Source organism: Thamnophis elegans, chromosome Z (assembly GCF_009769535.1).
Source record: "Thamnophis elegans isolate rThaEle1 chromosome Z, rThaEle1.pri, whole genome shotgun sequence".
Taxonomy (NCBI): domain Eukaryota; kingdom Metazoa; phylum Chordata; class Lepidosauria; order Squamata; family Colubridae; genus Thamnophis; species Thamnophis elegans.
The window spans coordinates 104174272-104181827 of record NC_045558.1 but is presented as its reverse complement, the minus strand read 5'-3'; the positions used below and the strand labels follow the sequence as shown (position 1 = coordinate 104181827).

The 7556-nt window shown below is 38.6% G+C and overlaps 1 pseudogene; it reads right to left on the bottom strand.

The window, feature by feature from the left end:
• Positions 1 to 2467: 2467 nt before the first annotated feature.
• LOC116521254 lies at positions 2468 to 2809 on the bottom strand (annotated as a pseudogene).
• Positions 2810 to 7556: the final 4747 nt, after the last annotated feature.

The following is a 7556-nucleotide window of genomic DNA, read 5'->3' as shown; positions in this document are numbered from 1 at the left end:
ACCTCACCGCACGTCACTGGTATATATATATGTATATGTGTATATGTGTATATGTGTATATGTGTATATGTGTATATGTGTATATGTGTATATGTGTATATGTGTATATGTGTATATGTGTGTATGTGTGTATGTGTGTATGTGTGTATGTGTGTATGTGTATGTGTATGTGTATGTGTATATGTATATGTATATGTATATGCATATGTATCCTGTATTCCCCCAAAATAAGACCACCGCAGATAATAAGGCCAATTGAGCTTTTGAGCGCATGCGCTAAAATATGTTCACTGACAAAAGGGCGAACGACAAAACCGCATCCGACTAAATCGCGGTGACAAAACCGCGTGTTCTAAAGCGCTTCAATGAATGAGCGCTGAATCACGCCAACAACAGCGCGGCAACAGAAGCGCACTGTAAAACTAAACCTAACCCTAAACCTAAACCTAACCCTAAACATAACACTAACCCTAACCCTAAACGTAACACAAACCTAACCCTAAACCTAACCCTAAACCTAACCCTAACCCTAACCCTAAACCTAACCCTAAACCTAACCCTAAACCTCACCCTAAACCTAACCCTAAACCTAACCCTAAACCTCACCCGAAACCTAACCCGAAACCTAACCCGAAACCTAACCCGAAACCTAACCCGAAACCTAACCCTAACCCTTACCTTAAGTTAAAGCGGCTTTCTGCCGATGCGCTGTTGTAAAGCGCCTTTCTGTCTCTGTGCTGTTGTCACCGCACTGTTGTCGCCGTGCTGATGACATCGCGGTTTTAGTGACACGGTTTAGTCGGGCGCGGTTTGTCGTTCGCCCTTTTGTCGGGTCACGCTAAAATAAGCCCTCCCCGAAAATATTGCAACACAGCAGCAGCCATGAGGTGTCCACACTCGCCACCTCCCACACCTCAAAAATAATAAGACCTCCCCGAAAATAAGACCAAGCGCTTATTTTGGGGGGTCAAAAGAAAATAACACCCTTATTTTGTGTGTGTGCATTTTCTTCTTGATTTTTCTTGTTCCTTACATATTGACATTTTTTGTTGTTGTTATTTATTGATATTTGATGCCAGTCTTACTTCACTCTGAGCTTTAGCCTTTCTGGCTCTATTCTTGCAAATTTGGACTATTTGCTGGTATAATGTTATAGTTATGTGCCCCTTTTTCCATTTTTTTAAATTGTCCCTCGGTTTGTCAAACAGCTTTTTGTGCAACAATGCTGATATTATCTGGGCTCCCTTGTTTTCTTTCTTTGTGCTACTGTTTTTGTTTGGGTCTTTATTATCTCACCCCGCTTCCTTACAATGCCCCTCCCTGACAGTACTTACTTCTTCCTCTCATCTATCCACCGGGAACATCAACAAGAGTGGCTGTGGTTTAACTGCTTCGAAACTTTCCCTTTGGGGAAAAACAAGGATCAACTACAGCATTTTTCCCATCTGCCCTACAAGCAAGGAGGGAAGATCCTGCAGTGCATGGAGGAAATCAATTTTCCTCCTTTGTGCATAGAGAAAGGTAATAGTTCATACTCTTTGCTTGCCCACTCCAGAGAAACAGATAACAGAATGGGGCTTAATTGAAGGACTCCATTAAAGCTCTTCACCAGATCATCTAGCCTGCCACATCTCAATCTTTGCCAGCACTAAAACAAACTACATTACTGGTTTCAATTTTGTAATTATCAGCTGTGTGTTGGCTGCAAGTATAAGCATTCAGATCAATGGTTCTTAAGTCAATGGTTCTTAAGTCAATTGCTTAATTAAGCCTCATTAGTTTCAACAAATATCCTCTATACATGATGATCAAGGAGGATCCAACCCAGTGCTTATAAATAGGAGCATCAGTATTAGACAAAATCTACTTCTCTGGTGTTCATTCTCAACTGCTTGTATTTGGATAATTCTTAGTCCTACCCGGAGCCCACTTATCAAATTTCTCCTTCTAAATGGGTAGTGATGAAATCTCTTTATCAGATATCACATTTTTTGGCAATATATATATCCCTTATGGAGCAAACAAAACCTCTTTTAAAGTGGCTACATGCCTGCAGCTGCTTCTGTTGAAAATAAAGCAGCTGTTCAATCTGGGAAGGAACTGGTAGAAAGAAGTACCTGGTTTTTATTATTTATAATGATTACAAGTTAAGCTTTTGGGAGAATATCTATTAAATATTAAATCATTTGGCAGGTTGAAGATTTCTAAAAACCCGCCACCTGTCTTTAGTGGATCCAAACTCTGCTGAGATAGAAATTAAAAGATTGCAAGAGTTTCTTGAAAACTTTGAAAGTCAGCTCAAACTCCGGTTGCACTACAGCTGAATAGTTGATGTTATTGATCTGTTGATATGACCAAGAATTGGCAACTTCATATTATGTCCATGCATTACTTTTTTTTTCCTTTTAATATCATCTTGGGTTTGGGGGGAGTTGAAATATGGGTTTCAGTCTGCTTGGTCTGACATTTAGCAGGAACTGTTGGCATAACTCTCTATGGCTTTAGCCATCTTGCCTACATTCTGCTGAGTGTTACTTTGCTCTTCTCTGCTCGGGAGAGCTTTAATTTCAGATGAGATTTTTCCTTGATCAGTTGCCATGCACCACTACATTTCCAATTCTTCTCTAAGAGCACAGATGGCTTTTTCTCAGCCTTGAAACCAGCTCTTCCAGATATTGGTACCTCAGTTTTTTTCCCATTCTGCATTTCTTGTTATCTCTTGTTTGGCTTTCACATCTATTTTAGTTAGTTTACAGCCCTGTTTACCTGGTTTCTTCACTTTGCGTCCAGCTATTTTTCTCTCGTCCATCAGACCGCTAGGAAAGTCCCCACTGTTGCTGCCATCTGCTAATTTGGACCCGGGCACCAAAGAGGCTCATGCACTCCCTCCATAGCAGGTCACCAGCTGCTTCATCAGAGTTTCCTCAGTGTGGATCAGAGATGACAGGTCAGGTTGGATAAAAAAGATTAGCTGCCTCTCCCACCCATATTATTAAAGTTAGTTATAGCATGAAAATTAAACATGTCTTATCCTCATATGAGTATTCTAATTTTCCTGTGCAAAGGGAAGATAGTAAGGTAACATTGCCAGCCTCTGCATTTCCATTGCTACAGATTTTTGATGGGGCAAAAATGTGTCAGTCTTGGAAATCTGCTTTGTCCATTGCTCTATGTGCCCAATGCTACAATAGCTATAACTCGGAGTTGGGAAGAAGCCACAAAATCTGGGTAGAATCTTGTAGAATTGTCCTATATACTCCAGAATGCATTTCAGTATGTTCTGTTAAAGTTGAATTTTTCTGGACAAATCTATATGGATATAATACAATTGCACTGTATTGTTTATTTCTGCCTCCTGGTGGTGGTCAGACTGTATTGCTCAAAATTTAGGATAAAATTGCTTGTATGAAAGGTTTCATTCTGTTAATTTGATTCTCCCTCTCCCATTTTAATATTTCTGTTATAGCATGTGGCCATACTTGTAGGATTTTCTGAAGGTTTTGGTCAAAAAAGTCAAAATAGAGACCAGGACAAAGTTCCATCCATTTTATGCACATAAAAAAAGTAGTTTGCACATGATGCACATACAAAAATTAGTTGGAGCTTCCAAAAAAATTGGCAGGTGTGGCTACCATTTTGACATTTTTTTAAAAAAGAAAACCATGGCTGAGGGCACTCCTCACAATGATACAAAGCAGGCAAGGTTATATTTTGCAATGTGAGCAAGTTCGAAACTTTTGTCCCCCCCCCCACCTTTCAGATTCTTGAGGGCTAGGAAGGGTGAGTTATTTATCTTTCTTTGTTGTTTTATTTGAACTAAGGCTGACCTTGAATTAAGGCCTACATGGCAGTCCTCAGAATGGCAGGAAAAGGTAGGGGGGGGTTGATTTTTGGAGTTCAGAAACTGCATGTAGGCCAGAGGTTTATAGATTGCCCATCGCTGTGTTAAACATGGCTTCCATGGGTCACCCCATCTGAAACCGAAAGTAGCTCTCCAGCTGAGAAATCCTGTTTTATTAAACCACAATACATTCCACTGTATTTTTCCTAGTTACTGGAATGAGACAGAAAGAAGCAGCTTATCATGACATCAGTTTGCCTATTTGGGTCAAAAGCATCACAATTAAAATAAGGCATACTATGTGACATAAAATTTAAAATATAAGATATAAGATTAAACTATTTACAAATTAAACAGATCTTGCCCAGAAACTAGCAACATTAATTGCATTCTGTCATGCTACTATGCAGTCCTCAAGTATACCCTGATGGGGACATAAAGGGCAAGTATTTGTATGGTGTTGTTGTCTGCATGTCACCACAATCGCAAAGAACAGAAGCCACTGGACAGCCCCATTTATTCAATTATTTTGTTTAATTCCAGAAGCATCCGAAGCATAACGGGGTACTCATTCCCACCTATGACAGTGATGGCAAACCTTTTTGGCACCAAACTGGAACGTGTGTGCTGGAGTGCCAGAAACCCCAAAACCAGCTGGTTGGCTTTATTGCATCTAGAAACTGTCCATCTCACTCATAAAAGGACTCTGATCAATGTGCATATAAAATATTAAAGTCATTAAAATTGTATATAAAATTTAAGTAAGAGGAAAATATAATTAAAATTAAATATTAAAGTTAATTAAAAAGTGGAGGAACGGCTTTAGGGAGCTAACCAACCCCATGGAATATAATATACAATCCTGGTTTGTTTGGCCACAATGAACAAACCAGTTATTCTTGAACTATCTATATTTGGTTTATTTTATCTGCCTATGTGTAATGAAGCAAAAAGATTTCACCTAATAATTCTTCTGTGCTGAAGTCAAATGAAACTTTTTTATTTGCCTGTTTTCCCTGCAGGGTATCCACATTTCTGTCTCTGGTAAAAAGGAATTTCTCACATGTATCTTTCTTCATTTATCCTCTGAACTTAAGAAATGTATATCTTGAAAAAAAGAAGTCTCAGACAAGGAACAGGTAGTACTAAAAGATTATTTACAAATACATTTCAGGAAGACAGCAAGGCAGGGCATCTTTGAACAATGAATGAATCAAACAAATAACGTAGGAAGGAAGAAACAAGCTAAACATCAAGGAAAACTTTTGAACTTAACCAGTAGCTCAGCCATGAGAAATAATCCAGAGGAAAAGAACACAATCTTTAAATATTTACTGTATTTGAAAGTAAGGCCTATTCTATTCAGAGAATCTTACCTCCACGGAAATTCATACAAGATTACTGAATAACACAACTCTGGTTCTATTGAAAGAAAGGGTATCCTGCAGTCCTCCTAATATGGGGGCTTCTCACAGTCAATGCCAGGATGACAAAATAATTATGACAGCTTTTAATTGATAGTACACTGACAGGTCATACACAGCCTGTCCAGAAATTCTTCTTAGAAGACATCATCAAGTAGTTGGAAGAGAAGGACTTTTTTGTCTTCCTTTTTAGTATAAGATGCTAACTTTTTTTTTTACAAAAAACCATTAAAGAAAATAAAAATACTGAATTACTCTTCTTTCCCACAGTCATTCATTCATTCATTCTCTCTCTCTCCCACCCCCTCTCTCTAACACTAACTCATCTTTTTTTTTAAAAAGTATTAAATAAACAATAAAAACATTGTACATAGTGCGACATTTCTGGCATAAACATTTCCATATAGTGATTGGATCTTACAACAATTACATTTTATATCCATTACATAGGTATGTGTAGTCCCTCGGGATAGAGCGGCATACAAATGGAATAAATGAAATGAAAATAGTCCGTCAGATTACCTGTCCATTGGTCCGTTCTTTTATATAATTACTAACCATACATATACATATCCAATTCCTACCCATCACACATTCTTAATACCATATTTTCCAATTCTTAACTTGTCAGTAACACTAACTCATCTTGTGAGACTACCAGGCAGTCATAATAATTACTTAATAGAAATGAATCAGTGACAAGACACATTCTGTCTTGTTCCTGGATGACATCTTCACCCCACAGCTGCTTCAGAGCTTTCTTGGAACTTGTTTGCCCCAAACTGGAACACAATTCCTTCTTCCCCCTGTTATATCACCAATATTCAGGAATGTATGAACTTTCTTTCAAATAGGCACTGAGAATTAGGATAATCTATTTAGTCTAAATAATAATAACAATAAAAGCCTTTATAAAATAAGATGGTATTGCCATGTTTGGGGAAAAAATTAACTAACAGGACAGAGAACATGACAGACGAATTACTTTACCATACTATCTTCCCTTATGGTAATATTTTAAAAATACTATAAAAATACTATGCTAAGAAGGAAACAAACAGATCAGAGCACATAGTGTCTAGCAGCCAATACCTCGATAAGCAGGGATTAACACCAGACAAACAGAAAACAATAACTTAATCAAGGAACTACCCAGGAAAATGCCATATTCCCACCAACACTGCAAAGGCAAGTTATTATATGAATAGAATAGGATAGGATAGGATAGGATAGGATAGGATAGGATGAATAAAATATTTTAAGACAATGTGTCAGCCTCTGCTTCGCTACTTGCTTTTGGCTGTCATTGAAACAGGGAGGGGGAGGCATAGTATTTGGGAGGGGAAGTTTAAGTACAGGAGTGATTGTAAAAAAGGGAGTTTTATTCTCACCATCTGCTACGCATGCTGCAGATAGTGGGTTTGCCCGCCAAGGCCAACTGTCGGGCATACCAACCTGATGATGCTTTTTGAAGATGACACCCACATGACACCTGAGGGATGTGCGGATTGAACTATGGGATGGGGTTACCAGGGGGAGGGAGTTGGGTCACATATTGATATCTATGATTATGCGCGCTTTCGCCTCAGATCTTGCTTTGCTTAGCTGCTATCTACTCATAACCAGTAAAAGTACTCTTAATTCTGCAAAATGGAGTTGAGTGGTTTCCTTCTTGGTTGCTGAGGGAGGCTGGCTTGACACAATGTTTGATAGAGACTCCATGGATTGGAATAGTCTATCTGATTTTTTTAAAAAAACCTTTTGCCTGTAGAAGCAGTTCAAGCAATAAATATGCATAGATTTTATTCTTCCCACTTTTTAAAGTTTTGATGTTGAAAAATTATTGGGGGAATCGATAGTATTAGAAGTTCTTGCAGCTGAATCACACTTTCTTGCAGTTACTGTTGTCTTTACCTAAACAGAAAGTGTGATGAACATTTACAGGTTTTGCCATACATACATACATACATACATACAGTGTGTGTGTGTGTGTGTGTGTGTGTGTGTGTGTGTGTGTGTGTATACAACGATGCAACATTTCGGCGAGGTCTCACTTGCCATCCTCAGGCTGGTGTTTTCAGCTTAAAGTGTGATCGGAGCTGCCGTCTTTCTATAAATCTTGGTGGGGGTGTGTGGACTGCTGGCGTTGTTTCAATAAGTGGATTGATTGGATGTATGGCTGTATCATGATTGGTAGATTGGTGCTGATTGGTGCTGGCTATGTATCCATTGTTATTTTGTGTTGTAACGGCCTGGGTAGTTGGTGGAGCTCGTTTGTTGACTAGGGCTGG